Here is a 26,881-nt window from a genome sequence, read left to right as displayed (position 1 = left end):
TTAATGATTTTAGCCAGTCCCCACTCGCTCTGTTACATGGGGTTGGGCAGGGAGGTGGTGCAGCCACAGTGGGGCATCTGGTGCTCGCTTGGGGCTGGGGTTTTCTGCCTTGGCCAAGAAGATGGCACGTTCCTTGGGTAACTTCTGTCACAATTCCATCAAAACACCTAGAAAAGGTTTTCGGGGCTCCCACGTGGTGAAGCTCACAGCTTTGTGTGGGTGGCACACCAGCGGGGCTCGGTGTTTGTGCACACCGGGGTCGTGAGTGGTGGGCAGCGAGCAGCCCCGTGGGGTTTGGTGCGAGCCCAGCAGGGACCTGCTGGTGCATTAGTCCTCAGCCTGCAGAGGCTGGGGGCTGATGCAACAGCTTGCAGAGGTCACGATTTATTCTTGATACCGACGTTACCTGTGGTGTTAACCCCGCAGCACTTAGAAGGCTCTTAATTCTGCACGGGGTGGTTCATCACCATCGGGGCCCTGCCCTGCGCTGCTTGCGGAAGAGGATTAGCTCAGCCAGCGGCTGCTCCAGCGTGGCAATTACACGCTTTGTGCTGTTTTTTAATTCTGATCTTCTTTGCTGGAAGGTGTTTGCCCGAGCGTGCTGCTGGCTGTGCCTGCGAGCCCTGATGGAACGTTTTGCCAGCATGCGTCATTTACGCGGGGGGAAATTATTACTGGTGTCGTGACAGCGGCTCGAGTCTGCGTCTGGAGGAGGGCTCTGTTGTACTAGAAACCGTGCAGATGATAAAAAAGACATCCTGCTAACAAGAGTTAAAGTTCTAGATAGATTAAAATCTAAGCAGTCAACCCTCCACTTCCTTTCTGCCTCTTTCCGAAGCCCGAGGGGACCCCTTGGCTGGGGCAGGAGCACCCGAAGGCAGAGGGGGTCACCTGGCAGCGGGCTGTCCGTGGGGGTACGGCAGCGAGATGCTTGCACTGCCCCTTCCCGGCCGTGCCCTCTCGGGGTTTGCTGGCAGCCTGCACACAAAGTCCCATGAGGAGAGACAAGAGGGGCTGGGGGAACGTTTGTGGGCTTGCAGGTGGGCACGGGCAGGTCTCTCTTCCCCACGGGGAGCAGGATAACTGCTTGGAGGCAGATGAAAGTTTTGCTGTGGATGGGGTATAAGGAAAAGGTTCTTTACCTGCCTGGCCTTGAGACAGATTTAAGGGTGGATAACCGAGCCAGGCCGCTCAGGGAGACCCCATAACTCCCACACCGGGTACTGGTGAAAGCCAGAGCGAAGCTGCCAGCTGAAATGCCATGTGCCTCCGGGCTCCTGATTGCGATTCTCATTTCCTGTTACAACAAGCACAGCGTCGAGCTCTGGCATGGGACAGGAACTGAAAACGCCGTCCGTGCCTCAGAACAACACCTCTCCGATCAGATTTAACGGGAGCCCTTATCTCCTCTCTCGCTCAGTGGACACCGCGTCCATCTCCTTTCCTGTAGCTTCCGACTGATATCACAATCGGACAGACTTATTATAAATACTCGTGGGTTTGCTATGTCTAAATATTGCTACACGCGAACAATGCAGCTATCAAGTCTTTTTTGGCAGTGGAACACTTCCTCCCACGAGCTGTGTTAAAGCAAGATGTAAACAGCGTGCGTACAGCGATGTATCGCAGCGCTTGCTTCTCAAAAACAAGCTCGCGGAGGGCCGGCCGCTCCCTGATAAAACTTTCTGCAAGGCGTAGCTTTGATGCCAAGGCAAGGCGATTTTCTCGTGACATTTCTCAGCCGTCCTTCTGGATGGATGTGTTCTGCCCCAGCCCTTCTCAGGCTTTTGCAGCAGGAAAGTCCCTTTTCCCATCTGGAGGCTGTCGCTCTCCCACCCACGTTTCGCCGAAGCACAGCAGCTCCGCTCCTGCCGCATCTCCTCGGGGCCGCGAGGCTGCAGACCAGAGCTCAGCTCAGCTCCTGGCTCCCATCCACAAAGCATCCTTTTAGGGTAGAAATTATTGCTCCAAGAGAGCCGGCCAGCAGCTATCTGCCTCTGACAACAGCGGGATCAAAGACATCCTTTGTCTGCTAGCACTGAACCTTGGAACCAGGTGAAGGCTTTGCCTTTCCCCCTTTTTTATTTTATTTTTTAATGTGACTTCTCTTACCGTACAGCAGAAAGCATCGGCACCAGCAGCCCTGGCTGTGGTTGTGCTAAAAGGAAAAGGAATCCATCCCAACAGAGCTCCAAGCATGCAGTTGTCGTTCCAAAGTCCAGCGGTGCCCCATATGAATCAGGCTCTGTTTTAATTGCTGTTCATTCAAATTGTCTCTGGCTAGCACAAAGCACTCCACTTGAACTTTAGTCCAGGCCTTCTTGATTAAACATTTCTATAAATCAAGAACCCTGACTGCAACGTCTTGATAAGTGCAAGTACTAGTTGCCCTGGAATGCAACGATGACAAACTTGTTTTTAGGTCAGGTTAAGCAATGCCTGAATGTGAGCCTAGAAATGTTGGGCAAATTAGAGTGAAAAAATCAAACAAACAGAAACACCAAGCTGATGGAGGCTCTGGTGAAGCCTCGTGGAGCGATCAGAAATGTTAGCAGCTCAGAAGCCTATCTTCTCAGCACACCAGCTCCAAAAACCATCTCACGCTGCCTGCAAAATTTCACGAGCATAAAGGGAATTCAGCACGGACTCGTGGCAAGCGTGCTCAGCTCCACTGCGGCGATATTTTCACCTTCCAGCATAAAAGCAGATGGATGTGTTCGAGCTGCCTCCTTCTCCAGCTGCTCCCAGCAGAGTGCTGTGGTTGTCTCCCCGCTCCTGCTGCCAGGTGAGGGGGGTCCCTCTCCACGCCGCAGTAACAGGGATGGCAACAGCACGTGCCTCCTACGAGGAAAAGTGGTCCCCAAGTGTGCTGCCTGAATGAAGGACCTGATTGTTTTTCCCTTCTGCATGAAATATTTCTGCCTGCATCTCACGTGGCTTGTGCACAAAGCACGCGGGGCTGGAGGGGGGCTTTGGGCACCGCTGAGCATTTGGGGGCTGAGAGCTGGCTGCACAGCACCCCAGCATCCTCTTATCTACCTCCACCTCTGATAGGAACAGATAAAGGTATCTCTGTCCACTGCTGATGGTTCCTCCTGCCTCGGATAGCGTGCAAACCCTAGACTTTTGTCAGTAGCTTGATTCACAAAGGGAGACTGACGTTAATCGATGTCGGGCTGGGGACAGAACTGCTTACCTGGAACTGGGTGTTGTGGCACAATACCAAAACCACTGCTCTCGTGGCCATGTTCAGGCAGGTGATAAATTCAGCATGGTTTGACTTGGTGTGTAGTTTGCTCTCCGTAACGTTTCACAGCAGCAGGAGAGGCACGGAGGTATGTGTGGATGGGTATCCTCTTACAGAAGGTCACGCTTTTATATTGTGCTAATATTACCTTTTCTAGGCCCAAACCTTGTGCTTTTCTTCAGATGACAGGTGAAACTCTGGTCCCAGTCCCAGAGTCCTCGTTGACTTCAAGAGGATGAGGGCTGCACTTAGTCTTGTCTTAAAGATACACAGGAATGTTCATCTGACACTGAGAAAAAACATGTTCAGCTGTAGCAGAAAACAGGGAACAAAGAGGTGCAGCTGCTGGCTGCGAGCAGGAGGTGGGCATGGGGGGGCTCTTTCTGCCTAAACCCCTTGAGCAGAGATGTGTTGGCACCCTAAGTTCCAGCTTTTGAGCTAAAATAGCCCCTCCATAACCCCTCACCTCTTGCAGAGGGAGGTAGGCAGATAATTCCTTCTCGTTCCAGGCAAAAGCACTTGGCTGTAAAGCCAAAGGCCACGAGGAGCCACCGAGAAGAAGGAAGACATCTCAGCCACCTGGCAGATCCTCTGGGCTGTGCTCCAGTGCTCGCTGTGCATCGGTTGTCAGACATGTGCTCATCTCACATGGACCATGCCACAGGATTTGGGTTTTGCTTCTGGAGCAGCCACCAAACCCTTGGTTTGTGTGGCTCAGGACACGTCCGTCCCCGGTGCGGTGCACAAATCATTCTCCTTAAATTAAGGCAAACTCAGTACGATTCGGTCAGCACAGATTCTGGCCAGCACAGCTGAGGGAGCAGAGCAGTGGCAGCCCCGTGGCCTGGGAGGGATGGAGAGGACCGGAGGCTTTCAGCAGTCCCACAGCTGCTCCTTGCCGCCGCCTCCCCACGGCGAGCCAGAGAGCTCGCTATCGATTGCCCTCCATTTTAATTAACTCCAGAAGCAGGCAGAGCACACTGAATAATTCAAGAGAGACATGTGTTTAAACATTTGCAAAAGCCTCAGATTCTTCCTGGCTAAAAATAAGCCTGTGAGAGAGCAAATTACTGCCGTTCAAGGTGCTGCCAGATGGAGAGCAGAGCCACGGACCCCATCCTGGCACCGTCGCATTGCTCCGCTCGAGCGGAGCCCAGCCGTGGGTCTCATCCCTGCTGCTGGGACCAACCCGGGGGTGATAGGGGTGGAAAGTTCAAGGGAAAGAGTCCAGGCACTAGGGCAGCACCAGCACAGGAGGTTTTGTTCTGGTGCTAGCAAAGAGCTCACGGCAAAGAGCCCTGGGGAATGGGCCAGCAGAGGAGGTGAGGCTGGAGGTTTTAGTCGTAGGTCTGAAGTTCCAGGGATTTCTCTGCTTTCTCTAGCTGGGAGTCTCACGTCCTGGGGGTATGGAATAGAGCAGGACTTTAAAGAAGCACACAAACAGAAACGTGCCAGTGCTGGTGCCCTTTGGGTCAGCGTTTTGGAGCAGCCGAGCAGAAGCGGCGAGGAGGAGGCAGCGAGGCTCCATGCCGATGTTCCTGACCACTGCCCGTGCTGGCCTGCTGATTTGGTGCAAGCAGTTACAAGCGATTTCCTTAAACGTATCGGCTTCATGTTCCCAGAATGATAAAAAAAAAAAAAAAGCCATGTGTTGTTTTTGAGAGAAACTTCCATCCTGTGCAGAACAACAGCTTCTCAGGACAGCTCGTGATGCCGCCCCTCCAGCACCCAAAGCCTTCCTGCATGCTGGGGTGAAATGCAGTGCTCTAGGGGACTCTGGAAATTAAAGCTTCCAGAGGCCTGTTGCTAATGAAGCCTAATTAATTTTGGATGTAAATTGGCCGTGCTGCTGCAGCTGCGTTTGAATCCCCATTAAAGGGAAAGTCATTTTAATCAAACCCCACAGTGGGTGCTTTATCTGGCAGTGATTAGAGGAGCCCAGTATCTATTTAGTTCCTTCTTAGTCTAAAGGATTTTTCACTTTTTGCCCTTTTAACTCAGATAAATGCAAGGCAACAAGCCACAGCCTTTTAAAGCTATTAAGTAAAATAAGGAGCACTACAGCAACGTGCTCTTACTGCAGCCCAGCCTTCGAAGGGGCCCGAACCTCACCATTCCCACCTCCACGATCGCTGGCACTGTTCATTTCCCCCCTAATACCCCACAGATGGACACGCAGCCCTGCTGCATGTGCTGTGTCCGTGGCGAAGCAGAGCAGCAGGGTGAAGGCAAAGACAAGGGTGGTGACCTCCTGGCGCTGGCATTGCTCGTCGTAACGGGCTTGGAAAGTCCACGGATCTCCAGATCTGGAGTTTGCCATCCAGCTCTTATTTCTGAGCCCTCCGTGCCACTGTTTTATGATTCTTCGATTCCCTGATCGTGTGGTGCTCTGACCGTGAACACCACCCTTCCTGGAAACATGACGGGAATTCTCCAGAGGACAGAAGGAAGGGGCAATACGGCAAACTCCACATAAAACTGCTGCACTCCAGCAGAGACCAAAGAGGTCAGGAGTGGGGTTTGGAGCCGGCCACCACCACTCTGCTCCGTTTTGTCTGGGACAAGCAACTTTGGGCTGCACTGGTCTATTTTCATCAGAGAAAGCTGAAGAAAATTCAGATAATACTTCTGCTTCGGTGACGGGGAAGAACCAGAAAGCTGGCAACAGGGAAAAAACAGCTGAAAAATGCAGGTAGCAACACAAATGCTCCCACCGCAGGACCGAGGCACGGCAGCAGCATCCCAGCCCCGTGCTCCCGAGCTCGGAGCCGAGCGTGCGAGCTCCAGTCCCCAGGCAGGGAAGTCGGGAAGCGGACTCGGCTGTGTGCTCGGCTTCCCACGCGGCTCTGCCAGCTCGCTGGCCCCGAGCAGGAAATCCCCCCGCAGCCTGGCTTTCAGCAGCGGCTGCCACAGCACCCTGGGAACAGGGACTGCTTTGGGCAGGCACGATTTGAGCTTTTTTTTTTTTCAAAGTATATTTAGATCATCGACAAGGGGTACCTCGCCTTCCCAAACGGAGATTATTAAAACCCCAGTTGGCTTTTTTTTTAAAAAAAAAGTGTTGTTGGTGGTGGTCGAGGACAATATTTCGAAGTAGTTTATTGAGAAGAAATAATTCACACATTCCAGCTGTCTCAACATAAATTCTCTCACTTGCTTTTCCAAGCAGAGACGAGCTCTCTGACAGCAGTGTCACAAACACGTTTTCACGCATGTTATGTGAGCACAGGAAGTTTAAGATAAATTCAGCAACAGATCAGATGAAAGGCCTTGTGCACTTGCATATCTATTTATACAGCCCCCGGGGCAAGTCCCACCCCATCACTGCAGTATCCGGGGGCCTCGTGCTCCCTAAGATATTGCGTGGTGATGGAGGATGGTGCTATCCCCTTCGCCGATGGGCTTGCAGGGAGGATGTCTTGCCCGAATTGCCCCTGCTGCACCACTGACAGGCACCCAAATTTAGGTTTAGGGCACCCCTTCTGCCTGGCCCAGCTCTGCGCTGCCCCACGGTGCTGGTCCTGCTCCTCTGGCCCCGTGTCCCGGCTGCTCCTCGCGCTACAGCCGTGGGGTGAGCCCAGCCTGGCGTGGGTCTGGCTGGGAACAGCTCCTGCCATCTGCCTCAGGAAAAATGGCTCTGAGTGAGAAGATCAGTTTCGATGATCTTAAGGAAAAAATCCCCGACACGCTCTACTTTGTAACTCCCATCCCTGGAGGGAAAACTGGAAGGATGTTTTTCTTTAGGAAAAAAAAAATTAAAAACATTTAAAAAATAAACTTTCATTTGAACAGCGGTGAGCATAGCCTGATGCTCTGCAGAAGCGTACAAGAGCACAGAAAATTATTGCCAGCGTACTTTCTAATGCCATTAGAGCTTAAGGAATTGCTGACATCGAAAGGCAGAGGCCAGTTTTACACCTTACATAGCTCCTCTGACTTCCCTGCCTCCTCCTGATCTTCTCTACCATGTTTGAGAAGAACCAGACTCCAGATACACTGCCAGGAACAAACCAAAGACAAGTGAAATCGCTCAGATGGTGTTAAATCACATTTATGTAAGGCTGCAGTCAATTCCAAGCTGATGGCATCAGCGATTTATAGCACTTTACCGTACGCAGAGCCACTTGCTGTGGTTTGAAAGGCTATGGAAAAAAAGTTGTCTTAACATTTATACTCTTTTAAATAGTGTGAAAACCTCATCTTCTCAAAGATAACCAAGGCAGAGGTTAAGTTTGGCTTTTGGAAACTTGAAAACTGAAGTAGGGGAAAATTTGTACATAACTGCCCACCCTCTTCTTTAAAGAAGGCTGTAAGAGAGAAATCGTTTGAATTTCATTTGAGTTTTAATTCACAAATACCAAGAAAGTCAAGTCTAGATATATTTTGATTTTTTCTTTTCTTGGAGGACATCAGTGTTTCCTGGAAGCTGCAAAATAAAGAAATAAGTGAGATACAAAGCAATTCGCCCGACTCGTCGCTCCACCCCAGTACGGTACTTACAGGGGTAGGAAAAAATGTTTTGCTTCAAAGACCTTTTCTGCAGCTCTTTGCAGGCCCACTCTCCTTGTGAGCACGGGAACATATTCAGCTACAAGTACCTGCGATTAATCCCACAGAAAAAACTGCTTTTAGTGTTTTAATATAAAATTACATCCTTGCCATAGGATGGTGTGTTGTGGGGAAAGCAGGCTGGAGGGTCTGAGCACTCAGCCTGCTTTCCCAAGGAGTAGGTTTTCTGAAACTGCAGTCTGTTTGTCCGTCCATCTGCCTGTCTGACAGCCTCACGTCCCCACTGACAGCTTTTGAGCTCGTTGGTTGCTCCCAGTCAATTTAGCAGGGAGACAGAGGTGTTAAAAATACTAAATTCCTACAAATTTTTGTGAAACTGAGAGCTGGAAAGAGCAGAGAGATGTACGTCGGTGCTGCTCCAACAAGGAAAGTAGACAGATCCATCACTATGTTTGGGGATGGGCAGGAAATCCTGTTATTAATAGAGTTTTTAGATTAATTTCTAGAAGTACATCGATTTCACTGAAACTACACATCACAGAACAACCAGCAGAAATCAGAAGACATCACGGTCCTGAAATTAAGGAAAAAAAGCAAAAAGCTTTGAAGGATGTGGCCCTCGGGAGCCTGGGTCATCCTTGGGCATGGTTTCGGGCTCTGAGCCCTGGTTTAGATGGGGGCAGAGGTAAAGCTGCTCTCTTCTGAGCCGCGGCCTCTGTGAGCAGCCCCGGGCTAAGCCCCTTATGCAATCCTTCCGTCACAGCCTCCTTCTTGGCTTTGGTTTGATTTGCAGCTCTGATCTGGATTTAAGGACATTTGCAGCATCAATAGCTGTGCCGGGAAAGGAACGCTGACTGTAATGCATAGGTAATAGAGATCTGGTATGTTATGAAGCATGAAAACTCATCTAGGAAAACTGATTTTATCACCATGCAGGCAGAGCCACAGAAAGGGCTAGCAAGAGTTAAAGGAAACCAGTGGAAGTGCAGCATTGTTGGGCAAATCAAGGGGGAATGCAGAATAAGAAAGCAAGAAAAGGCCAGGCCCCAGAGCCATGGCAGGCTGCGTGTGCCACCAGCTGCAGCCCCAGGTTTGATCTCTCTCCTTCCAACATCAGCAAAGATCACCAGCACGATGGAAATGGGGCGAGACTCCAGTGCTCTCTGCTCGGGGCCATACCCATGCACCCAGAGCACTGGTAATCCAGAGACAACAACGCCACGTGGCAGGAAAAAAGGTGAACACCATGAAATAGCATCCAAATTACACATTGCTGCTTCCCTGACAGCTCTGAAAAGAGGGGAGGGGAAGTGCTGGCTTGTTTCCTCTTGGGAGAGGGGAAAAAAAAATCGATGTCCATCTATCTTTAGTTTGTAAACTACAAACACATGGACATGCCTAGATGTGCAGTTGTGCAATCAGCCCCCGCCGCACGGCTCTGGTGTGGGAGATGGAAAGGTTTGGGGTGATTTCCAAGGAGAAAAGCTTTGCAAATCAGGATAGCCAAAGCATGAGGCAGATGTCAGCGTGTAAACATTTCGTAACAGCAAAGGCACCTGCACACCCATGTACCACCGGTGCATGACAAGGCCTCGACAAAACAATGCTGTCAGCCTGCTCTGATTAAACCGAAGCAAACGACATGAAACTAGCATTGTGTTGAAAGCAATCACCTTTCCCGCTTTCTGTTTGTTTGTTGGTTTGTGTGTTTTTAATGCTCGATTTGGCTATTAGGACAGTTCCTGTGAAATGCAGCTGGAGAGCGGTGCTTCTCTCTGAAGAAAATGCCAAGTGCGTGTGCATGCGCAGGAAGGGGGCAATCATTTTATTGAAGTGAATTGTTTTCTTACTGATATTACTTCCACTCAGGCTGCTTCCTGTGAGTTTCAGAGTTTGAAACCACAATGAAGAAACCGATTTCTTTTCTGTGCAGAGGGGAGAATTGTTTATCTCATCATTTCGGTGTAAACACCAAGGTACTCACACCGCCGCGTTGTGCGACAGATAGGCCTTTTTTTTTTTTTTTTTTTTTTTTAAGCGGATCAAAACACACCAGTATTGTTTTCACTAGAAGATGTAGAGCTCGGAGAAAAGCAAAAGACATTCAAGCAAGCTCTGCTTTGGATTTTTTTGGTCAGGATTACGGAAGAAACAGGCAAGTCCTGGTTAAAAGCCTTAACGTCGGCCTGCCAGGCAGCAACGCCTGCCTGCACCTAGGTGCTGTGGGAGACTTTAGGAGTGATTTTTGGCCACGGGATCCCTTCCACCCCATTTCTAACCGCATTTTACAACACGGCTTTGAATGACTGCTCAAAGGCTAAGGGACAGCAGTGACAGCAGTGAGCAGACCACCCAGCGGGCTTCTTTAGGCACCGACTTCTACCCTTTAGGACACAAAACCGGGCACCGGGCTACCTTCCCCGGGCACCAGACCCCGTTATACCCCCGGGGGCCCCTCACAGGGCTCCTCACAGCACCCCAAATGGCGGCTGCCCCCGCTTCCCCCCCCACACAGGAGCAGGAGGCGGCCGCGGCCGGGCACCACCTCGGGGCGGGCCGGGCCCAGCGCATGCTCCGCGGCCCGGGCCCGCTGCCGTGCCGGGACCGCCGCCCTGCTCCTGCCCCTGCCCGGTTGTGGCTGCCCCCAGCTCGGCTCTGAAACAGCCCCGGCCGCCCCCAGCCCCGCGGGGGCAGCGGGAGAGGGGAGCGGCCGCCTGAGGCGCTGGAGGAGGCGGTGAGTGGAGCCGGAGGGGGCTCGGGGCCCGGTGGTTTCCCCAACCCCCTCCCCGCGGGGGAAGGAGCTCGGGGAGCCGGGAGGGAACCGGGGAGGAACCGGGGGAGGAACCGAGGGGGGAACCGGGTGAAGGAGCCCCCGGTAGGACCCGCAGGGCTCGGAGGGTTTCGTCCCCGCGGTGGAAATGGGGGTGGTGGGAGCCGGGTGGTGGAGCAGCGCCGGGCTGGGGCCGCGTGGTGCTGGGCGCGGGTCGAAGTTTAAAAAAAAAATAATAATCCAAAAATCTAAAAAATTAAACAAAAAAAAATCGAAAAATAAGAGATCGCGGGGGTGTTCCCGGCCGATCGCGGATCCCCCGTGGGCCCTCGGTGCGGCTCGCCGGCAGCGCTGCCTCGCTCCTCGGGGCGGATCGAGGGCCTGGGTGGGTGGATGCGGGCCCAGCGGGGAAAAAAAAACCCCAATGTGCTGTTGTTTGAGGTCCTCCCGTTGGGTTAGGGTTGAAAAAAGGTGTCTGAAAGCTTATAGGGGAGAAGCAGGAAATCAGGCTGAACGCCGGCCCTGCTGCGGAGCCCTCTGGCTGGGGGCACGGCTCGGCCTCGACAGGAGCTGGTGTGGAGGCAGGGGAGCACCTCAGGGCTGTGTGGGGGTGTTGGGACTGCAGAACAGCCCCGTGGGGTGCTCCAAAATTTGGGGGGAGGGAGGATGCAGTCACTTCGAGTCACACCAGCGCTGAAATTTAACTCCAGTCGTCCCAGTTCGGCTCCCACTGGGAGGAGATGCTCCGAGGTGGTTGTCTGTTCGCCGGCGCGGGAGAAAGCTGCGAGTTCTGTTTTGCCCTTATAAGGGGAGCCGTAGGCATTTCCTCCTGGCACTTGTTTGTAAAAACACGCAGGAAATTGCACCTTGCTCAGGGCTTGTGCTGGGGGACGGCCGTGGGACAGGTGCTTGGGAATCGGGAGCGGGTTGGGGACACGCTGCCGGAGCCCCGGCAGCTCACGTCAGGCCCTGGCTGTCACCCACGGTGTCCCAAGCGAGCAATCGCAGGCAGATTTCTGTTATTTATTTATTTATTTATGTATTTATTTATTTTAATGTAAATATATTCACAGTGATTTGGTTCTCCTTGAATATCATTCTTGTCCGAGCGGCTGCGTGCCGCTTGCCCCCAAGCCCCGTGGAACAGAGAATGCTCTGTGCTCACACAGGGCAAAACTGCGAGCTTTTGACCTTTAGGAAAGGTTAGGTTAAAAAAAAAAAAAAAAGTGTAAAAAGCCAAAGTGAGTGGGTTTCAATTTGCTCAAGAATATAAACGTGGAACTGTAATGAATCGAAGCTTGTCAACTCCTGGAAGTCTCTGCGCTGCAAAAATTTTTCAGAATTAATTTCAAACTTCTTTAAAAATAAGAAAGTGGAGGCTGGAAATCCAGAACTGATAGGGAGTGTGCTGTTTCTGCATATCCAAATGGACTTGTCTGCTAAATGAATTTAGGAAACAAATGAGAAGCAAAAGCTGGAGAGAATATCTGGTAGAAAAGCTTTGGAAAGCAGACCTGCAGCAGCTGCAGAGCAGAAAGTGAAGTATCCGTGAGCTGTCATGGGGGAGACTCAGTGGGTAAAGTCAACAAACCTTTTAAACTCATCTTTTGTAGCCAGAGCCCACGGTTTAAAGTTGCTTTAATTCTTCTACCTCATGTCTAGAGGGGCTGGAGGTCATCTAGGGTTCTTGGTTGGAAGAGTAATTTGGTAAATTTGGGCTAACTTTTCTGTAGTAGTTTGGTCTTGCAGATAAAAGCCTACATTGACAGAGAGCAGCTTCCCTTTTTTGTGCAGAGGGGAAAAATCTTTTGAGTTTTCTCAGGCAGCGTCCTGGCTGTCAGGCGTGCTGTTGCGGACAGGAAGGTTTCACCTCTTTCCTACCACGTCCCTCCCTCGACGTGGAGGTTGAGGGCGTTTTTTCCCCTGCAGAGATGGCCTCGGGTTTCCTGGCACCTGGCTGCTGCTGCTTTGGTACGAGGAAGAAGTTCAAAACGCAGCACAAACCCGAATGGAGGACCCTTGACTCTGCATGCTGTGTTGGGCATGAATTGCACGGGAAAGAGCTGCCCTGTGTGTTTACATAAAGAGGAAGGTGTTTGAATTGTTTTGAGGACTTAAGCTGTCTAGATATGAAAACAAACCCTTCAGCCTGGCTTGTGTTTGCATCTGAAAAGGGTCATTAACAGAAGCCATAAAGCAGAAGGTGTGATCAGAAAATGAGATACAGAGAGACGACAGAGTTTGGTCTTGGTTCCTGACTTACCTCATGTCCATCAGTAGCTAAAAATCATTCAGAATAAAACATTTTGTCATAAACTGTTGATACTCAAGTTGGACAAGTGACAAAGGAACAGCAGTTTGTCATTTCTGACTGATCAGGCATTATTCCTGTAAACACACTCAGATTGCTCTGGGTCTCTGAAGCACTTAAGGTGCAATTAGATCTCAGGTATCGATAATGGCAGGCACTTGCCAAATTGACAGAAAATGGCTTTTAGTGTTCAGCGCGCGTTTCAGTGAGTCCTGACGGCCTGCTCCTCGCAGGGGAAACTGCCAAGGACTGACTGCTGCCTTTTGCTGCTTGGATGAAATGTGAAGAGTGGATTCTTAGCAGGATTTTGGGGTGTCTGGTGGCTAAATTGTTAATTCCATCGGTTTCTATAGCGTCGATTCAACACGTGAAGTGACAGGTCAGGGGAAGATTAATCTGCTCCTTTATTTGCTGGGTTCCCCATCCAGTATTCTGTTTTTCCCCTTCATCCAGTCCTTTGGAGGGACCAAAAAGGTTTTAAAAGCTGCTGGGTTGCTTGGGGGTGGTGGTGGGGTAACGTTGGCTCCCTTGGGCAAACCGGCTGCAATTTCTCTTGGTTCAAAGTGGAGAGGGAAGTGAGGAAGCGTGATTTAGTGGCTCTAATATCCTGCCTGGGTGGATTTTTAAGGAATAGGTCCTGAGAATTTTCTTCTTCATCATGAGGGTGGCTGAAGGGCTTAAAGCTTCAAACAGTTTTTCTGGCTAGAATATTTTTTTCTGTTGTTCCTGGGCTGATGATATAAATACCTGCATAAATGATAGAAAACTTGAGCTAGGTGAAACTGGAAGAGCAGCTTTGTACAAGGAAAAGCGTTATCTGTATGTCTCACTGCATGCATCAGCCCTTTACCATCCTTTTGGTACCAATAGTGACACAATTTTGTTGTTTATATGGTTATTATTGTTACTGTTCAATGTTTTGACATACCTGTCACACAAAATTGGTAGATTTTTTTTTCCCCTCCAGGAAGTGAAAGGTAAAAATAGGAAATAAAGGAAAAGAAGCGAGAATTGGAAGTTAATGGAAAAGCTCAGGGTGCGTGCATCATCCTGAACTGAGGAGAGAGGAGAGGCAGTGCTGAAGGCCTGAACAGTCAAAGTGGAGCTGGTGCTTGATGCAGAACCTTCGAGGAGGCTTCAGACCTGACCAAATGCAGCTGAGCTGACAAAGAAAAGGAAAATTGCTCGTGTTAGTGGAAGTGGGTGAGCGCTGCTCTTGCTTCTGCTCAATCAGCTCTGATGGCAGCGCAGCCACCTTCCAGAAGCACAGGTCGCTGCTGCCAGCTCCGTAAAGGAGAGTTTGCTGTCAAATTGGAGGAATTTGGTGGTTAGCGCTAACTCCTCCGAGTTCTGCAGGTGAGATTTAGCGTGAGTCAAGGCTTGGGTTGTTTGTGTGCTGGAGGAGGGGACAGGAAGGCTCACAAAGATAGGAGCAGGGTGGATGAGCATGTAACGCGTCGTTGGATGGGTTTTGAAGCCTTGGGTTGGGTTTGAAGCCCTTTATTTTAATCTCAGCTGTCGCTGGCCTGTGCCTGACCTTGGCCAAACAGCCTGTTTATTCCTGCAGTACCTTTCTGCCCCAGACTCTCCTCCCCAAGCTGAATTCCCTCTGCATGTGTTGAGGTAATATTGACTCTCTCTATTTTAAACAAGAGAAAATTCCTGTCGACCAGTAATTGCCTTCTTTGAATTAATTCCCAGTGGTGCGGCAAGCGCAGCTCCTTGCAGATCAAAGTATTGAATGTTTTTTGGTTGTAAATAAAGAATGAGGGGCAGAGACATTTGTCATTTCCTCCTGCGAAATGCCCTGCTGGTTTCTTATAAGCCTTTAGGCCAGAGGCTGCGGGTCCAATTCTGCAGTTTGTGCTGAGATTGGAGACAACTTGTAAAGCAAAGCGAACGGCTGTTGGTGCGGTGTTTGCTTCAGGTTTGTAAGAGTTCACCATCACTCCAGCTTCGTGGTTTGGTTTTGGAGAGGCAGAAGTGCTGGGGAAAATCAGCGGGGCCAGCTGCTCGGCCCTCCAGTCCGGACTACACAACAGTGCTGGGCAGCAGCTCGCTTTAAGGCACGTAACAGGACGTTGCGTGTCCACAAACAGCTTTAAAATACGCGAAATGTTCCCCAGATCCCCCAGGTAAGCCTTTGTGTCTGTAGGTAAGGAGAAGAAGCAGACCAAGGTACCAGATCCTGACCTGGGCAGGGCAGTGAAGGATCTCTCGGTGAGGTTTGTGCGTGTGGCGACTCGGTTCGTCAGGAAATGAGCTTGGCACACCGAACTCGTACACCCATTTTGTGATGCCAGCAGCACAAAGCAGTACATTTAACAAAACAAGCCCTAAAAGCCTTGGCACTTGAGCGGTCTAAATAACTTCCTGTTGGTTGCCATCCATAAATACCTGTCTCTGCACTGCTCGGGGTTTCGCTGGGGTACAATACATCCAAAGCAGGTTTTTGTGTGTTTTTTTTAAAGCTCTATTATGCTGCAGGGCATTAGTTGTTTGAGAAAAAGGTACAGGAGGTACCATCTAGCTCAAACCTTGCTCTGGGCATTCTGCTCATGCTTTGCTATTTAACCCTGCTGCTCTGCATGATGGTTTCCTTTTCTTCTTTTTTTTTTGTTTTTCTTTTAGTTTTTGACCCAAGGCTCTCTCACACCGTATCCTGGTGGTCTCCTGCGTGCAGAGGAGAGGTGCCCACCCTCACGTCTGAGGTTTTTGATCAAGAACAGCTACGGGCTGGTGTTTGCAGTTGGCGTTACACCGTTCTCCCGTAGGCTCTTTCGTATTTACTGAGGATGCACAAGAAATAACCTTTCACTTTCCAAACGCTTCTGCATTTCGCTTTTCCTCAAAGCATGGCAAAACATACCAATAGTTCTGAAATTGTCTGAGCCCGTGTGTTTAGAGAGTTTAAGAGCTCAGAAGGAACCAGCCAGGCAAACCACCCAGCCTGACCTGTGTGCGCCAGCTTCCCCTGTCCCCCCTTGCAGCCCTGAGCTGGAGCACGCTGCTCTGCACGAGTTCCCTGCTCCTCTGGAAATAAAAAGGCACGTTTTCTGCTTTCCTCTTTTGCTTTCTGCTCTTACCGATTTGTTGCATTTGTGTTGAACTATTTTTTCCCCTTATTTGCATCTTCTGCCCTTACTTTGATTCTCAGTTTTCCGCTAACAAGCCAATTAATATCCCCAGCTTTCTCCCCTGCGGCAGTGCTTCCAGCAGTAAGTTACCTCGCAGATTTTCAGATGACCGAGTCTTACTGCAGAAATCTTGTTTTCTGCTCGTTTCTGTGACCTCTCCAGTTTTTGGATGCCTTTTAAACAATCTACACCAGCAGAACATAACCTGTCGCTCCCCACCAGCGTGCAGGCAGGGATGCCTTCTCTCCCATCTCACTGGGAACTCAAACTGTTGATTTTCAGCTTTAATCCTCCTGTGGTTTTCTTTTTTTTCCAAGATTCAGTCCCCAGGTGTCCCCAGCCAGCACTTCAGTGCCTCCAGCTGGCTGAGAGCACCCCTCAGCACCTCTCCCCTTTGCAGTTTCCTAGTGGAAACTTCAAATAGTTGTTCCCCCATTAATAATACATTGGTGATATATTAATATATATAATTTATATATATTTTTTTTCCTTGGGGTCCGTGGCATCCTGTGCTCCAAGGAGAGGCAGAGGCTGTGCCTTTTGGTGATGCAGAATGAGCTCCCACAGCTCGATGAGCGTGTTGTACGTCAATGCATGTTGCTGGTGTGAGCACTGCCCACCAGCATTCCTGCCTGGCAGCCTTTGTCTCTCCACTGGCGTTATCTGGAAAAAATCAGCTTGTGGTGTTCTGTGCCAGCACGGGCTTTGGAAGCGGTTCACGACCGTGCATTACGAGTGTTTGCAATAAGAGCTTTAAATTCCCTGTTGAAGATAGACTTAGTAAGTGAAAGGATGTTTAAGGAATGCTGACTTAAAAGACAAAATAAAAGCTTCATTTTTCAAAATACAAACAGCTTTCTTCTGGCGAGTTAAAAGAAAAAATCCTGCTGTTGGTACAGTTCTTTCAACTTCCTGCACATGTGACTGCAACACAGGCAAGTGACATCTGCAGAAGAAGGCAGGTTGGCAAACAGAGGGCTCGCTTTGCTTTAAAAAAAGGCAACTTTCATATCCGGGATGTTTGGTGCATGTGAGCACAGCCTGAAAACCCAGATGCCAGTCGTGTTTGCTTCGCTGTTTGTTGGTACTGACCGAAAGTTTGCCTTGCAGGGAAGAAGGTGCCTCCAGATTTTATTGCGCCGTATCCTTCCAGGTTTGCCATTGAATTAAGAGAAAAATGAGGCAAGATGAGCCACCCTCTTGCTCTCTACACTCAGAGAATTAATGAGATGTGACAAGGGCAGGACCTGCCAACCCATAAATCTGTGACAGGGCTCTGCCTCGAAAGGGAGAGAGATAGGGGTCACGCGTTAGCTCCATCCCTGCAGTGCTGGCACCCTGGGCCTTGAGATCTTCGTGCTTTCTCTGAGGAACAAGCCCCTTAGAACTTCTTCAACCCATTACGTCTCTGATACTTAACTCCTTGATAAAGTTTAATTACCAATTAATATAAATTGCTATTCCTTTATACGTGTACGCTGCCGAGTCCCGCTTGCGTTGGGAGTTGAATGCGGTGCAGACAAATCAGTGCGTGTCGGTACGGCTGAGTAATTACAGGCTTCAAAACCTTCACTTGTACCAAACTTTGTGGCGAGTTCAGCCTTCAAAATACAGCGGAGCTGCAAACCGCTGTCTCTTCCTGACAATTTTGCTGAAGCTGGCAAAGGCTTTCAGACTGCGACGCCTTTCCTGCACGGCTCCGTCTAGAAGTAAGTCGCGCCGAGTATTTCAGCTCCCATTTTTAAAGCAGCTTAACTGGTGCTAGTTCCTCATTCAGAGCCAGGGCAGCTTGCACGTGTGCTTGCAGTGGCTTTGGACGTTACCATCCCCTGGTGCTCGCTGCTCCCTTTCTGCTTGCCCGAGCAGCCCCTGTGGTGTCTGTGCACGGAGCTCAGCCCAGTTCTTTACGCTGCCGCAGCAGCTGAGGCTCCCACGATGGTCAAAGGTAGGAAAGCAGAGCTCAGAGGGCCAGGGCACAGCTAGAGGTAGAAGGGATTTCTTCTATTTAAGACAAAGATTTTAATAAAAGTTTGGTGTTTTTTTTTTTTTCTGCCTCAATAACTGCTTTACGCTCAACTAAAATCATTTCTCGTTAGTGGAGAGCCCACAAATGGGATTTGCTGAGCACCAACCCAAGGCTGAAGAAGCAGCTAATGTCAGTAGAGATCACTTTGCAGGACTTCAGGGTCAAACCCTGGTTAAGGGCAGCTGGGTAACTCGGTATTCTCGTGTAAAGCACCAAGAGCTCCGCTCCAGGAACATCCCATATAGATTGTGCTAATAACAGGGTCAATTTTCTGGCTTCTGTGGCTGTCATTTAGGCTTCCATCATTCTTAGCTAAAAGAGGAGGCCTTGCTGCTCTGGAGAGCAGGGTAAGGGTGTGCTAACAGCCAGCAAGAAAAGGAGGCTCGGAGCAGCCTAAACCCAGTCCTTTGCCCTGATTCCAGCGCCTGCTGGTCACAATCCACAGCTGTCAAAGCTTCTTGCAGGGGAAAATAAAAAAAAAAAAAAGCGGTCTGGTATTTATGATGGGTTTAACACTTAGATCAGGTCTTCTGTTATCATCAGAGAAATAAAAAGTCTGGAGCACTTTTCCTGACCCCTTGAATCTGAGCGTACTTTGGCCTGCCTTGCTGTGGCTGGCACCAAAGCAGGGGCAGGCAGGTTTCTGGCCCGTCGGAGGTGTTAGGGGCTGCATCTGCTCACGGTGATTGTCTGGAAAGGGCTTTGGGGCTTTTCCTGACATTCAGGTGAAGTTGTTCGTGGGAATATTTTCTGCCTGTCTTTTTTTGCTCGGCTTTCAGGTTTTTAGGAGAGATTAATGCTGAGAGATCAATTGTACGCTGAGCACTTGGGGAAAGACAAAAAGGCTGGTTGGAAACTAATGGATGCTGACAGCTCTCCGGTGGTTTGGTTGCAAAATGGGAAAAAAAAAATCAGTGTGAGGATCTCATAAGTGGGTATCATGCATTTAAAAACCTAAAATCAGGTCTGTGCTCTCTTCTGATGGCATTGTTGAGAACCATTTGCTGCTCAAGCCTTTGGTTGGAAAGGAGTGGAGCAGCACCAAGGTGGAGTTGTCCCTGTGTGAGCATCCTCCTTCCACGTGGTTGATGATTCTGCCAGAGCAGAAACTGTCAGGTACATCTCTAAAAACAGTCTCCCAGAACTCCCTCCAACGTGTTGTCATAAGATGCATTTTGGAGAGGAAAGGAGAAATTGTGGGAGGCGCTGAAATCCCCTCTTCCCCAGCACTCGCTGCTTCGGGGTCCTGCAAGGATGCAGATACTCCGTGGGCTGGGTTCGGACGTGATTTCTGGGGTGCCCAGGACACTCCACCTGGTGCCAGGAGCCTCCAGGACATCATTCAGCAGGAGGTGACATTCGCTGTGCTGGCTCTTATGTGGTGCTGTGACAGTCGTGATTAATTGCCCTTAGAAATGAGGGGAATAAAATTTTCTATTCCCAAGGAAAGCTTGGGTCTGCAGGGCTGGAGGAGCGACACATCCAAGTTACTGCAGGGATTGCAGCCAGGTTTGGCTGTCCTCTAACAAAGAAAAAATGTGAGATGAGCTTTGCCTGCTCTGAGTTTGCTCTGTCTGAAGTCTCCTCGGTGCAGACGGCTGCTTAACGCGGCTAATATTTGCTTAATGAAATATTTGTGCCCTTCCAAAGCAAACCTGCCAGGGTTTAAAGCAGTTGATGAGGTTACAAATCAATAGGCGCCCTGCCCTGCTTGGCTGCATCCTAAGAAAATCCTGCAATTAGCCGCGCGTGGCGCTTCTCTGCGTGTCTGTGGGTTGGTTTGCAGGGGCCAGCAGCCCTCCGGCAGTGATTTAGGGCAGGGGTTTGGTGTGAAGCTTCCCATCTGCCTAAAATTCCCCAGGACTTCTGTAAATGATGAAGAATTCCTCACTTACGTGGCGTGGCAGGTCTTTGTAGGGTCTGGACAGTTTGAGGCCGTATCCCATATATATGGCACGCGTGTAAACATGGGGATAGGCGTACGACAGGAGAACAAAACGCGGCAGGAGCTTTGCTGGTAAAATTCCTGCGTGCTCACTTAGGATTGAGGTTGTGAGTTACTTCTAAGGACAGAAGAAGGAAGTACTTTTATGGTGAGAAGCTCGGAGCCGAGGCTCGGGGAGCCATCTTAGCGTGCTCAGGCTGTGCTGGGGGGGGGCACACGCGCCCCGTGCGCCTCCCGGCTCCTTTCCTCGTTAGCCTCCACACGAGTGCACGCACTTTAATGGGCAGATTTGTTCCCCGCAGCTTTTCTCTAGGTGTTATTTTGCAGGAGGTTCCTCTCGCTATGGGTAAATGCTTTCCCCCACTCGGCGGCACCGTGGTGGTTGCAAGCTGTCCGCCGGCGGAGCCGGAGCGGAGCAGGGAATGCCCGGCTGGTTTTTAGCAGTTCCTTTTCTTACTGGCCCTCAGTTTTGAAATTCAGGCTCTGTAATTGTAAGACGTACAGCTGTACCACGGCGTATCAAACCAGGGGAGCGGCGTTTTCAATTTCCTCAAACTTTCTCTGCTCCTCTTTCCCCCACCCTGCCTTCCCTAACTTACTGCTGGGGGTGGTCACGGGGAGACCTCTCTGGTTCCCCGTCCCCCTGAGCTGCCTTCACCCTTGTTTTGTCATTCAAACAACTACAAAAAGCAGTAAACATAGCATGGAGCTGTGCTCTCTCTATTTTTAAAATTATTCCCGTGTCTTTACAGCAGAGAATTGATTTTAGGCTCGCTCCCTCCACCCTAAATTCAGAAGCTGTCGCGTCTCATGGTCTCCATGCAAAGCGTGTTGTCAGTTCTGTTATCAAGTCGAAAAGGGGAAACACGAAACCCCAGTCCTAGAGCACAGTTCCTGTTTTTCTGACTTGACTGTTTGAGCTCAGACTTTATCGCTGCTCGTTTTTTGGTAGGTTTGGAAGCAAACAAACACTGTCTGGTGGTGAGCAACTGGGTCAGTCTGGGCCTGACCTTTATCCACCTTCACTTTCTTCCCAGTGGTGCTGAGGCACCCCTAAATTTGAGGGGGGTGTTAGGTCACGTTAGGCTTGTCCTGGCAGGGAAGAACAGAAAGTGATAACTTTTTAAGATTGACGCAATATAACGTAGTAGAAAAGTTACTACAGATGATTCACAACTATGCAGCCAACACAGCCGTGCAAATCCAGCATCCCGCAGCCTGGAACTGCAAGGAAACAACAAATATTTGCTCCAGGTAGTGGTTTTCCAAGTGCATTTTCTTTTCCCTTGATGATGTTGCCCCCAAATTGCTCAACCTCAGCAGAAACTCACAGCTTTGTCAGTGAAGGTGGAATAAAAGCCTGCCATACCTTGGGAGGCTGTGTTCTCATCAGCCAACCGTGTCTTGCTCTTCTGCCAGCGACCTCTCACGCTCCTTCCCTTGCTCATTTGCTTCGTGATCTCTTTTAAGGCATGAATATAAAAATTTAGTTCTTTACATCAGCAGATGTGACAGCAAGGCTGGCAAAGGCTTTGATTAAAAATCATACACACCACGTAAACCATTCTGGAGGAGTACCTATGTGTATAAGGTGTCCAGATCACACGTTGCCACCTGTAGTGTCTGTGTAGTATTAAGCAGATTGTAATTAGTGCGAATAGCTTGATTAACCTTGATTAAATTGCACAGCTGCTATGAAGGCTCTGGGATGGCTGCCCCGTTCTCTGCCGCTGTTTTGATGGTAAATGTGCAGCTGAAGCATCGAAGTTACGAACTTAGCAATATGGAAATTCCCTGTATGTGACTGCTGGTTCCTGTAAACTACAGTAAATAAGACTAAGGCTTGCTTTAGGAGGGTTTTTTTTTTTTTTTTTTTTTTGGTGTGGTTTGAACAAAGGCTGGCAGGCTGCGCTCACGACCTGCCGACTCCTAGCCCCAGGGTCTGCCCCTTCTGAAGGGAAGGGGCTAAAAGAGGCTTTGTAAAGCGAGGTAATCGGAGCAGAATTTTTCAGGAGTGATCTAATCACGAAAACTTCACAACTTCGGGTCCTTCTTCACCTTGGCTTTTGGTCTATTGTAGTGCAATCCCGTGAGTCATTTACTCAGAAGCGATCATTGAAGGCTGGAGGAATATTTACAAAATTCTGATGAAACGCTGACGACGGGGGTTGCTCGTGGGGCCACGCGTGGCCCGGCCATGTCAGAGGTCCCAAGGTCGGCGGTGACCCTGGCCGGGGGATAAAATAAGAACAGTTTCAGGCAGCCCTGGGAAAGGAGGGACGGCAGGAGCTGCTGGGGGTGAGTCAGCCCCGGCTGAGTCAGTGCTACAAGTGATTGAACGAGACAGTCCCTGCCTGGCTATTTTTAATATTTGCTTACTCACATTTACTGTACGGAGCTCTTTACAGGAAAGGTAGGTAGAAGCTGCTAGGTCTTCACACTGCTTTTTATGGCGGGGACTTCATTTCATTGATTTGGAGCGATGTCTTCAGTGTTGCCTCTCTGTTTCATAAGGGGTGTGATCTAATATATTTAAGAAGTATTTTGGTGTTTTATCCACAATGAATATTCAATTCATGTTTTTTTTTCTGTTGTACAACCCTGCTTGCAATTTCCATAATGCTCAGTGCTGCCTTTCTCGGGACAGCAGCGTGCTCAGCTCTGCAGGTCTGGTGACCAGTAAGGTGAGCTGTAAGGTGCCCGCTCCTTGGCAGACACAGGTATTCTCTCTACAGGTGTTGACAGCTCTGTTTGCAGGAGGAAGAAGTAGAGGAGCTCGCTCGGGGTTGCGTGCGTGTGTCGTGGAGTTCAGCGGTGGCTTCCTGTTTACTGCTGCTGAGCGAGGATTTGGGCTCGGGCCAAAGAAGGTGCAAGAGTGTGGCTTTGTGGATTCGCTGTTACGCCGGCCCGCAGCCGCCTCTCCCCGGCCATCCCCACCTCCTGGCAAGGTGCTGCAGGAGGGACCGCAGCCGTGGGGCGCACGCAGGGCCTGGCACTCACTTCTCGTGCCATGCAAACAAGCCTCCGGTGCGCAGCCGGGTTCCTCGAGCTCCGTGTTGGTGCTGAAGCTGCTCGGGGTCACGATTCTGCAGACCAGAGGCTCTGTGGTTGAGTTGGGATAAACTGGGAGTGCTTCGGCTGTTACAGGTGAGATAACTCGTGCTCATCAGCCCCTTGGAAGGAAAGGCCGACCTGTTGGGTGTGCAGCTCCTATCGTGGGACTCACCAGCACCAGGAGGCAAAGCAAGAGCTGATGGTTTGTTGGTGCAGAGTCGTGGCAGCAGGGAAATGGTCCTGAGCCTGGAGCTGTTGGGAGAGAGGCCTCGGAAATGAGGGCAGGAGGGCTGCAGCCAAGCAACGTCTGCTCCAGTGTGCTGCTGAAGAGCTGCCATAAAACTGTACCCGGACTGGGAAGCGCACGGTGAGGATTGGCCATAAACTTTTATTAAATTGCTCTTAGCCAAAACTGGAAAGGGAGAAACAGCGAGCTCCTGTAAACCTGGATAACATCACGGCACTCCTGGGAGGGCCAGCAGACTCCTGAAGATGTAACAGTTATATTAACCGCCGTGTAACTTTTTTTATTTATTTTTACTTTGGACAGACTTCTTTATAATAGGCTTCAAAGAGTTTTCCTCGAGGTTCTGAAATACAGAGTATGTACGGCTGGGACTTCTCCCACCATTTCCATACATCGTGCGACGCGCAGAGGAGGATGATTTCCTTGTTAGAGGGAAGACCACCAAGTTACCGTGCTGTAGCTGTGTGAACGGGGCAAGGAAATGCTTTCTAAAAAGAGAAATCAACGAGCTGTAAACAAACGCGAGATGATTCAGCCCCAGCAGAATTTTGGAGAAAAGTTCAGTCGGACGGCTGAGCCGGAAGAGGTACAGGGCTTTCTAGGCAGAAAAGCCTTCAGACTGTCAGACTGAAATTGTTGTGTGTGGTGAGGTCCCATCCATCGCCCCAGCTCTGTGTCAAGGGCTAGAGGCTGCCAGGGTACAGATGAACATAAAGGCAAGCTTCAGTCATTCTGTGACCAACCCATCAGCGAGAGGACGCTTCTGAAAGCTGCAGCGTAAGCTCCACGACCTGTAATGCAAACAGGGCTCGTGGAGGGAAGAAAAACAAAGTTCTGCTGCTCAGCGATGTACGCGGGAGCCACTGCTGCCTTACCACCTTTGAACCGCTGTTGACACAACTCTGAGGTCAATACGTAAAACTTACTCCGTTTATCTGGTTAGTTAAAAATAGCCCGGGGATTTGTCCAAGAGATTGAATGAATTGAATGCAAATATTTGGATTGTTTGATAGGGCGATGCTGGGATATAAGTCAGTGCTGACAGAACACTTGCAGCAGCAGTTCTCTTGCTTGGGACAAGCACACCACGCCAGGCCGTAGCATTCACAGTCAGCCTGGGCAGTGGCTGTTCAGTAGAAAGCAGAGAACTCGATGAAATGAGATAAAATTTTGGTTGAAAAAATCCACCACAAGTGGGCACGGGGTTTTTGAGACCCTGTCCTGCTTTACTCAGCTGATCCAGGTGCGTGCAGGCGGCTGGATGCTGGTGTCTGTGCCACGCTGGGGTGGACCTGATTTTCAGGCTCCTTCTCAGCCCCTGTTCCTGCCGAACAAGATGCTTGTGGCTACGTCTGCGGCGCTCAAAGGCTGAATTGTTGGTTACCTTTGTTGTCTCGGGAGATCAAAACAATCCGAGATGAGCAGCAGCCCATGGCTCCGCTTCAGGCAGAAAAAAACAACTCTCAGATAAGACTCATTGCAGCAGTTGGCAGCCGGCATCGCTGCTACTCCAATTTCTCAAGTCCTCTAGGGGAATCACTACAAAAACAAGAGAGGGCCTGGGCTCTCCTAGTGTCCAGAGGGCACTTGGGATGTGGCTGACACCGTTTGCACCCTGGGAGGAGCAGGTGATGCCTCTCCAGGTGAACAGTTGTGTGTGCGTAAAGCAGCAAGCGTTGGTTGCAGGGTTGGGCACAGAAGGCTAAAAGAGCTGAGAAGGAGCATCAAATCCTATTACTGGAGAGCCACAGGGGTTTGGGCTCTGCTTTTTGGTAATCTTGCTGCTTGGCAGAGCTCGGTTTGTCTATGCAAACCTCGTTTCTAAATAGCTTCACTGCTTGGTTTCCTTTATTTTAATTGGCTTCTGCTGATTTACTTGTATTTGACTTTGAGGAGGAAACAAGCCTGCAGCTGTGAAAAGGGATTTTTTTTCCACATTCAGCTCTTTGCCATGGCTTGGATCAGAGAAAAATGACTTAGGGTGAGATTAGGTAAGAAGCATCTTGGGCTCAATCTCCCAGACTGGCACGAGGAGCATGTGGCACCCAGCTCGAAGGCAGACACCTGCATTGAGCTGCATGCTTGGGAAAAGGACAGTGTGCAAGTCTTGCCAGGCACCCTCTCAGCTCTAGCTGGGGAATGTGTGTTGAACACAGCACTTTTTTTCTTACCAAACCATTTACCTGAGACCGAAGCCAGCAAAGGTCAGTGCAGACTCATTTTTCAGCTATTACGTGTGCTGCTCATCGGTGGGAGAAGAGCTAGAGCAGTGCTCGGCTCTTTAAAGAGAAAAGAGGAGTTCCTGCCCCGGGCAGTCTGAAAATAAACCAGTTTCAAGATCTGTCACTGTTATTCTTTTTTTTTTTTTTTTTTTTCTAAAAGTCAGTTTATGCACCGTTTTCTGGCCTTTTCTGTTTTCTCACACGCTTGCAGCCACCCTGGCTGGCCTTTGGGCTGCCTGAACCGCAGGAGGAGAGGCCCTTGGTGGGAAGGATGCAGCAGTCCTGGCGGGGATGAGCCGCTCCCCTGTCCTCCCCCAGCAGCTCCAGCCTTGGTGAAGTGGTGAGGAGAGCAGGAAACAAGCTGTGAATGGACTTGAAGAGGAACTCCAGTCTTGTCGTCTCATACTTTGCGTCTGACAAGCCAATTAACTGCTTGGGGTTCCTTCTGACTAATGGGAACAAACATGTTTACAGCTGGCTGTTCTGCAGGTGTGCTCTGGTGAGCAGTCAGTCATAAAAAGTAATTGCTCTGCGTGGCTATCGCAACAGCTGGGCCATAAAGGCCTGCATTTCCCACTCATTAATGTCCCAGCAGCAGTCAGTGCTTCTCCTCCTCGGCCATATGCATCTTTGGAGAAATATGCGTGGGCAACTTCATACAGAAAACCACCCGAACTGAGCCAAATCCACCCGGTTATTTCGTTTCAGCATGCACAAATCACAAAATGCAGGAAAATGCCACGAGGCCGTGTTAGCTGCTCCTTTTCTGAAGCCTCTCTCGCCTGCCCACCCAGCTCTATGTCCAGCCTTCCCCCTTCAGCAGATCTCAAACAGCAGGCCCAGCATTTGAGCCCCGCTGTGCTCCTGTGGCTTGAGCAGATCCTCTGCCACCCTGCAGCTCCCTGTCCTCGGATGCCGGAGGCCTCGTCCACGGGCCCGCTGTGTTTTCATGTGAAGTGCTGAGCTAATCCGTCTCCAGCTTCTCTGAACTTGGAACAAATTTTCTATACGCAGTCCAAATAGTTTTGATCATTAAAATAGTTTGAATCAGCGTCGTCCAGTGGCTTTCCATGGGAACGTTTGGGGTTGGAAGCTCCTTGCTCTTTGCGTGCTTTTCAACACGCCTCTCGTGCGCGTACATGAATAAATAAGTTTTTTTTCCCTTACTGTGTATTGCAGTGTTAATTAACCTGAATGCTTTTGGCTTTTAAATAACGGTTCCCCTTTGCAACATCTACTACCGTGAAAACATTTACCCTCTATTTTTTGAGTGCTTTAGTACTGGTGAGAGTGGTAATCTGCATCTGATTTCCAAAGGGTGCCAGGGGATCTGTGCGGTGTGTGGGGTGGGCAGGGGGGGCTCTGCTCACGGTCACGGAGAGAGCCACGCATGGGGCAAATCCGTTTTTGAAC

At 50.1% G+C, this 26,881-nt stretch overlaps 1 protein-coding gene across 2 annotated transcripts in view; it reads left to right on the top strand.

The window, feature by feature from the left end:
- The first annotated feature begins 10,341 nt into the window (after positions 1-10,341).
- The window catches only part of JAK1 (Janus kinase 1), a 55,056-nt gene continuing 38,516 nt past the window's right edge, over positions 10,342-26,881 (top strand). Inside the window, exon 1 of one of the 2 annotated variants that reach the window (XM_084527427.1) lies at positions 10,342-10,490. The gene's annotated coding sequence lies outside the window, so the exon portion shown is untranslated. The remainder of the gene's footprint in view (positions 10,491-26,881) is intronic. The other variant, XM_084527428.1, reaches the window with a different exon arrangement.

This window comes from Aythya ferina (assembly GCF_964211825.1).
Source record: "Aythya ferina genome assembly, chromosome: 8".
Lineage (NCBI taxonomy): Eukaryota > Metazoa > Chordata > Aves > Anseriformes > Anatidae > Aythya > Aythya ferina.
This window is presented reverse-complemented; position numbering and strand designations above follow the sequence as displayed.